We start from the raw sequence: 8,029 nt of genomic DNA, 5'->3' as shown, positions 1-8,029 counted from the left end.
AATTCCTGCAGTAGCTAGTTTTTTTTTTTCCAGAAAATGATGCCTCATAAACTAGTTGGTCCATGAAATTATGTACCTAGGTCAAGCAACTTTCTTATGCAAAAAAACTGACCGAACCAATTAAAAGTCTGTTGAAATCGATTGCGGGCGTTTGGCCGTCTATTCTCATCCAAGTATGAGCGACCTAGGCGTTTGGTCATCTATTCAGCTTGTATCGTCAAAGTATTAGGACTCCGTTAAGTGGGAACACTGCACCCAGGAACAAATTGCGTTGGCAAACGATCCGATCAAAGGGGTGGATGGATTGGGCCCCACCCTCTACAACGACCCGAAGTTTTTAGTTCAACTTTGGAAACCGCAAAAATATTTCTTTTTGTGTCTTTTCTTTCTTTCTTGTTGCTTCCTATAAGAAGACCCGGAAAATTCAAAAATATTTCTCGTTCTGTTTCTTGTTTGCTTAGTTTCTTTGGCGTGTTAAAATTGTTTCAAAGCAAAAAAGCCAAAGAGATTTCTCTTTATTCGTTATTACTCCCTCCATCCATATATATACAGGGCCTAATGCGTTTTCGAGATTGCCTTTGACTATCGATAAGATTAATAGTATATGAGATGTATAATGTAAAAATTATATCGTTGGATGCTCCTTTCACGTACGAATTTGATAGTATGCTTTGTGTAGCTTGCATGTCATATATTATTGCTCTAACATGTGGTCAAAGTTAGCCTTAAAAATGCATTTGGCCCTATATAGATGGATAAAGGGAGCAGTTGTTTTTTTTGTTTTGGTTTCATTTGGTTTTTCGTTTGCTCCTTCCTTCTTTGCTGCTTGTCCTGCTCCTTTCGGTGTTCCTTTCTTCTTTGTATTTAAGTTGCATGATTTCCTTTGTAAAACCAAAAACCAACAAAAGGATTTCTTCTTGGCTTTCCTCACTTTATGTCTTGAACTCAAGAAAATCTCATAATATTTCTTTTGTCTTCTCTTTTTGCAAAAGTTTTTACCTTCTGTCCATAACAACACTTGCACTGCACTATTATTATTTATCTTATTCAAGTTGTGCAAGTGAGAAAGCGACAAAGATGACCACTTGATGAAGTGACCATGGCAAAGAAAGCTGGTATGATCATATTTTATTTGTTATGTGCGTATGTTTATCTACACGATCTTTTTATAGCGTCCCTTGTGTTAGTAATTTTGTGCATAATGGAAGCTTAGTGGCCCATGCTTTCTCATGATGAGTCTCAATTAACTAGGAGCGTATAATGAGTTATATTGAATGTTAACATGCATTAAATTGTACCATAATGTGGTATGTTAATAGAGTATTCCCTCTGAAGTATTCAAGTGGCTTGACTTTACACATGTTTTGATAAGTGGTCGGGGCTGTTAACGAGTATCGGATCCAAAACTCACACCCGATAGCTTAAGGTGACCTGTTATAGTGCTTGCCATGTGTCGGTTACCCTTCATGAAAACACTTCCATGACACGGCATTTATCATCATGGAAGTGGTCACTTATGTGATGAAAAATTGATTATTGTCATGGAATACATCGCCGACAACACATGTATGACTATCTTGATTCTATCATAAAAGCACAATGGATGTACATGAGTGACGGAAAGTGTGACCTACTCTGACAAAGCTATTGCAGATGTGTTCTTTTTTTGTAGTGAGTAGTGGAGGATGCAGACGCACATGTTGGCGATGGTATTGTCGTCCTCCTCCTCCTCCTTCTTCACTGGGCTCCATCGGGGCAGTGATGGTGGCGCCGCCTCCTTGCCTAGCCAAAAATGAAGTGGCGTGGACCCCGACTTTTATGGCGGAAAACTCGTCTTCTTACTCGCCGGATGCCATGGTGATTGTGGAGAAAATGGTCCAAGGAGGAGATGGGAGCGGACTGTGGTGCAATTTTTGCCCGGCGTTTGGCATCATTTAAATAGCGGGGAATGGCCGGAGCCAACTGGCGTTGTGTTTAATGACGGCGGCTCACGAATGGACGTGTGGCTGGAGTAGGTTTCTGGGCACACGTGCGGGTTTAATGGAGGAAGGTGGGCACTCTCCGGTCGTATGAATGCGGTGAGGAGGTGTGTTCAGAAGGGCGTACAACACGCTACACCCTCGGCCAACGCGCCGCTTCAATGTTGGAAATATGTCCTAGAAACATGTTTGATATCCATGTCTATCGCAGACGTTTCACTTTCGTAAACCGTGTGCAGTGTAATCCCTAATTAATCTCTAATTTAAAAATCACATGTTTTGAATTTGAAAGTAGGCAATCACTTATTTCATATCCAACCATGTTTATTACAAATATAGGTTCAACCACGAATGCATAATTCGATGCACAGGCACATATACTGAAGAACTACAGAAGCACCAAGTAAAGAATGATGAACCATAGTTGTACTAAAGACTATAAAGAGAGAGGCGAAAGACATTCTGGTTACTAGAGAAGGTGAAGCGGAATGCCCATATTGTACCCTCCTCCATGCGTAATGCGCGCACGACTCTAGGCCACCCTATTGTGATATCTGCCCGTCCATCCTTCACTGTCTGCATTAGGACTTCTCTATGCTCATTGTAGTCTGGGTGAAATATTTTAACCTTCATTGCGTGTCCACAAATCATGTACTTTGCAAGGTAATCTTGAGTGAATTTCTTCAGGAACCACTGCAAACGAAGAATATTCAGGCATTGTTGTCTAAGAACTCATTATGGGCAGTAAAAAGAGAAGGCTGCAGAGTTTATAGTTACCATCCTACAGCTCACTGTTGTGTTGGATAGAGCATAAACAAATAATTTGCTTGACACCATTCGTATCTTTTTGCTAATAATCCTTATCAGTTTCCTCACTTGATGCTTGTTCATGAATATCTCATTGCCCCATACGCAAAAAGGTTGATGAGTGGATCCTTGCCAAGGGCATATGTACCTACAAGAACAAGTCAATATTAGAAGCTAACAAGTCTCCAGGCCTGGATCTATATGCACTACATTATGGAACGACGGGGGGAGTACAAGCCGATGGATGAAACTAACCTCGGCGGAAAATGGTGGCCACTCCCGTTGTTGTCCTGCATAAGTAGTGGAAAGGCATGATAAGTATAGCAACCTTAACATCAAACAAATATAGCAAAGGTAAACAACATCATCTCCAAATGATAGCTTGAATGTGTTGGTTTCAGCATGCTGTTAAAGCAGATATAAAATGGAAGACAATGTTACCGACAACAGGCTTAACAGCCATCAAATATTGCAATTCATACAGGTATTGTTGAAAATGAATAGAACGTAGGTAATGCTTAAATATCACACTGGATAAATGTGTAAAACTGAAATAAAGGGCATGTGTTAACTACACCAGGCATAACTGGAACCAAATATAGCCATTCAAACAGGCATTGATGCAGTCAAGTGAGACAGTTCCGACTTGCACATAATGAACATCACATTGTGAATGACTGAAATAAACAAGGCATAAATGATCAGTATAACAACCAAATATAGCCATTGAAAACTGGACAGAGTCTCACTGCAACCAACCTAACAAGCAAATACAGATAAAGAGGGCATATGCTTGAAAACTGGACAAATGCTCACTGCAACCAACCTAACAAGCAAATACAGATAAACAAGGCATTTGCTTGAAAACTGGACAAATGCTCACTGCAACTAACCTAACAACCAAATACAGATAAACAAGGCATCTGCTTGATAACTAGACAAATGCTCACTGCAGCCAACCTAAGAACCAAATACATATAAACAAGGCATCTGCTCAATAACTGGAAAAATGCTCACTGCAACCAACCTAACAACCAAATATAGATAAACAAGGCATCTACTCACTATAAACAACCAAATATAGCCATTCGTGAAACTGAAGTGGACAATTCATACTTAAACATCACATAGCCCTATTGAACAATACACTTTAGCATAACTGAAATAATTAAACACGACACAATTAAAGCACCGCACGGCAAATGCTACTACAACAAAGGGTACGGGTTGGAAAGCTAGAAAAGTTAAGATTTGCTGATAGGATGTTGCCTCACATGTCATGGACGGGATCCTTCCAGTTGGAAGAGCACAGACCCATGGTGCGCTCTCTGATGTCACATATGGGCTGTTTCACCTTGAAAGAACCTTTGTGGGTGCCCTCCTCGTGGTCGTGGTCGATGAGATCTGACTTGGCAATTGAGGATCCCAAGCCGCCGCCGTAGAACGCGTCCTTCAGAAATGACAAAATGGGCTCGATGGCGCACAAGGATCACAAATCCTTGACCGCTTGGCGGAGGAGATCAGCGGCAGGGCCGTCAAAGAGATCGATGGCGGTTGAAGCAAAGGGGTTGGGGATGGACCACTTAACCTGTGACATGGCCCGCATGAAGCCGTCGCTGTCGACGAGCTTGATGTCATAGCCAACTTTCCCGCCCACTGACATGAAGCCTTCGGCATGGCAATGTAGTCAACGTTTTTGCCGGCTTCCGTTGCAACGTGTTGCTCCGGGATCGAGAGGTCGGGGCGAATGGCGGCCACCTTGCCAACATCCGCCGGAGAGGACATGATAAACCTCTTCTTGGCCGAACGCTCGTCGGGCTCCCCGGGACACGTGGTCGAGCTTAGGCTGCGACATTCTGGAGCAGGGGATGTGGATCTGGCGGGGAGGGACACCGCAGGCCTCATCTAAAAACTCAGGGGAGTGGGGCGATGGTATGGGAATCACTGGGTAACCTGAACTTTATTATCTAAGCTAGGAGGAACGGGCAGACCGGTGATACGTCTCCAACGTATCTATAATTTTTGATTGTTCCATGCTATTATATTATCTGTTTTGGATGTTTAGTGGGCTTTATTATACACTTTTATATTATTTTTGGGACTAACCTACTAACCAAAGGCCCAGTGCAAATTGTTGTTTTTTTTGCCTATTTCAGTGTTTCGCAGAAAAGGAATATCAAATGGAATCCAAACGGAATGAAACCTTCAGGAGAGTGATTTTTGGAACAAACGCAATCCAGGAGACTTGGAGTGGAGGTCAAGAAAGAAACGAGGAGGCCACGAGGCAGGAGGGCGCGCCCAGAGGGGGTAGGCGCGCCCCCACCCTCATGGGCCCCTCGTGGCTCCCCTAACCGACTTCTTTCGCCTATATATACTCATATACCCCGAAAACATCCAGGAGCACCATGAAACCCTATTTCCACCGCCGCAACCTTCTGTACCCATGAGATCCCATCTTGGGGCCTTTTCCGGCGCTCCGCCGGAGGGGGAATCGATCACGGAGGGCTTCTACATCAACACCATAGCCTCTCCGATGATGTGTGAGTAGTTTACCACAGACCTTCGGGTCCATAGTTATTAGCTAGATGGCTTGTTCTCTCTCTTTGGATCTCAATACAAAGTTCTCCTTGATCTTCTTGGAGATCTATTCGATGTAATTCTTTTTGCGGTGTGTTTGACGAGATCTGATGAATTGTGGGTTTATGATCAAGATTATCTATGAACAATATTTGAATCTCCTCTGAATTCTTTTATGTATGATTTGATATCTTTGCAAGTCTCTTTGAATTATCAGTTTGGATTGGCCTACTAGATTGATCTTTCTTGCAATGGGAGAAGTTCTTAGCTTTGGGTTCAATCTTGCGGTGTCCTTTCACAGTGACAACAGGGGCAGCAAGGCACGCATTGTATTGTTGCCATCGAGGATAAAAAGATGGGGTTTATATCATATTGCTTGAGTTTATCCCTCTACATCATGTCATCTTGCCTAATGCGTTACTTTGTTCTTATGAACTTAATACTCTAGATGCATGCTGGATAGCGGTCGATGTGTGGAGTAATAGTAGTAGATGCAGAATCATTTCGGTCTACTTGTCACGGACGTGATGCCTATATACATGATCATGCCTAGATATTCTCATAACTATGCGCTTGTCTATCAATTGCTCGATAGTAATTTGTTCACCCACCGTAATACTTATGCTATCTTGAGAGAAGCCACTAGTGAAACCTATGGCCCCCGGGTCTATTTTCCATCATATAAGTTTCCAATCTATTTTACTTTGCAATCTTTACTTTCAATCTATATCATAAAAATACCAAAAATATTTATCTTATTATCTCTATCGGATCTCACTTTTGCAAGTGGCCGCGAAGGGATTGACAACCCCTTTATCGCGTTGGTTGCAAGGTTCTTATTTGTTTGTGTAGGTACGAGGCGACTTGCGTGTAGTCTCCTACTGGATTGATACCTTGGTTCTCAAAAACTGAGGGAAATACTTACGCAACTTTGCTGCATCATCCTTTCCTCTTCAAGGGAAAACCAACGCAGTGCTCAAGAGGTAGCAAGAAGGATTTCTGGCGCCGTTGCCGGGGAGATATACGCCAAGTCAAGTCAAGTCAAGACATACCAAGTACCCATTACAAACTCTTATCCCTCGCATTACATTATTTGCCATTTGCCTCTCGTTTTCCTCTCCCCCACTTCACCTTTGCCGTTTTATTCACCCTCTTTTTCCGTTCACCTCTTTTTCGCTTGCTTCTTGTGTGCTTGTGTGTTGGATTGTTTGTCACGATGGTTCAAGATAATACTAAATTGTGTGATTTTTCCAATACCAACAACAATGATTTTCTTAGCACTCCGATTGCTCCTATTACCGATGCTGAATCTTGTGAAATTAATGCTGCCTTGCTGAATCTTGTCATGAAAGATCAATTCTCTGGCCTTCCTAGTGAAGATGCCACTACACATCTAAACAACTTTGTTGATTTGTGTGATATGCAAAAGAAGAAAGATGTGGATAATGATATTGTTAAATTGAAGCTATTTCCATTTTTGCTTAGAGATCGTGCTAAAACTTGGTTTTCGTCTTTGCCTAAAAATAGTATTGATTCTTGGAATAAGTGCAAAGATGCTTTTATCTCTAAGTATTTTCCTCCCGCTAAGATCATCTCTCTTAGAAACGATATTATGAATTTTAAGCAACTTGATCATGAACATGTTGCACAAGCTTGGGAGAGGATGAAATTAATGATACGTAATTGCCCTACACATGGTTTGAATTTATGGATGATTATACAATTTTTTTATGCCGGATTGGATTTTGCTTCTAGAAATCTTTTAGATTCGGCCGCGGGAGGCACTTTGATGGAAATCACTTTAGGAGAAGCTACTAAACTCCTAGATAATATTATGGTTAATTATTCTCAATGGCACACCGAAAGATCTACTAGTAAAAAGGTTCATGCGATAGAAGAGATTAATGTTTTGAGTGGAAAGATGGATGAACTTATGAATTTTTTTGCTAATAAGAGTGCTTCTTCTGATACTAATGATATGCCTCTGTCGACTTTGATTGAGAATAATTATGAATCTATGGATATGAATTTTGTTGGTAGGAACAATTTTGGTAACAACGCTTATAGAGGAAACTTTAATCCTAGGCCGTTTCCTAGTAATTCCTCTAATAATTATGGTAATTCCTACAACAACTCTTATGGAAATTTTAATAAGATGCCCTCTGAATTTGAGACTAGTGTTAAACAATTTATGATTTCTCAAAAGAATTTCAATGCTTTGCTTGAAGAAAAATTGCCTAAGATTGATGAGTTGGCTAGGAACATGGATAGAATTTCTCTTGATGTTGATTCTTTGAAACTTAGATCTATTCCACCTAAGCATGATATCAATGAGTCTCTCAAATCTATGAGAATTTCCATTGATGAGTGCAAGGAAAGAACCGCTAGGATGCGTGCTAAGAAAGATTGCTTTGTAAAAGCGTGTTCTTCTAGTCTTCATGATAATAAGGATGAAGATCTAAAAGTGATTGATGTGTCTCCTATTAAATCTTTGTTTTGCAATATGAATCTTGATAATGATGGGACTGGAGATGAGTCAACTTTAGTTAAAAGGCGTCCCAATGATTCGGAGTTTTTAGATCTTGATGCAAAAATTGGTAAAAGTGGGATTGAAGAGGTCAAAACTTTACATAGCAATGAACCCACTATTTTGGATTTCAAGGAAT

The sequence above is a fragment of the Aegilops tauschii genome, chromosome 7 (assembly GCF_002575655.3).
Source record: "Aegilops tauschii subsp. strangulata cultivar AL8/78 chromosome 7, Aet v6.0, whole genome shotgun sequence".
Lineage (NCBI taxonomy): Eukaryota > Viridiplantae > Streptophyta > Magnoliopsida > Poales > Poaceae > Aegilops > Aegilops tauschii.
The sequence above is the reverse complement of the archived record's forward strand: the minus strand, read 5'-3'. Positions refer to the sequence as shown.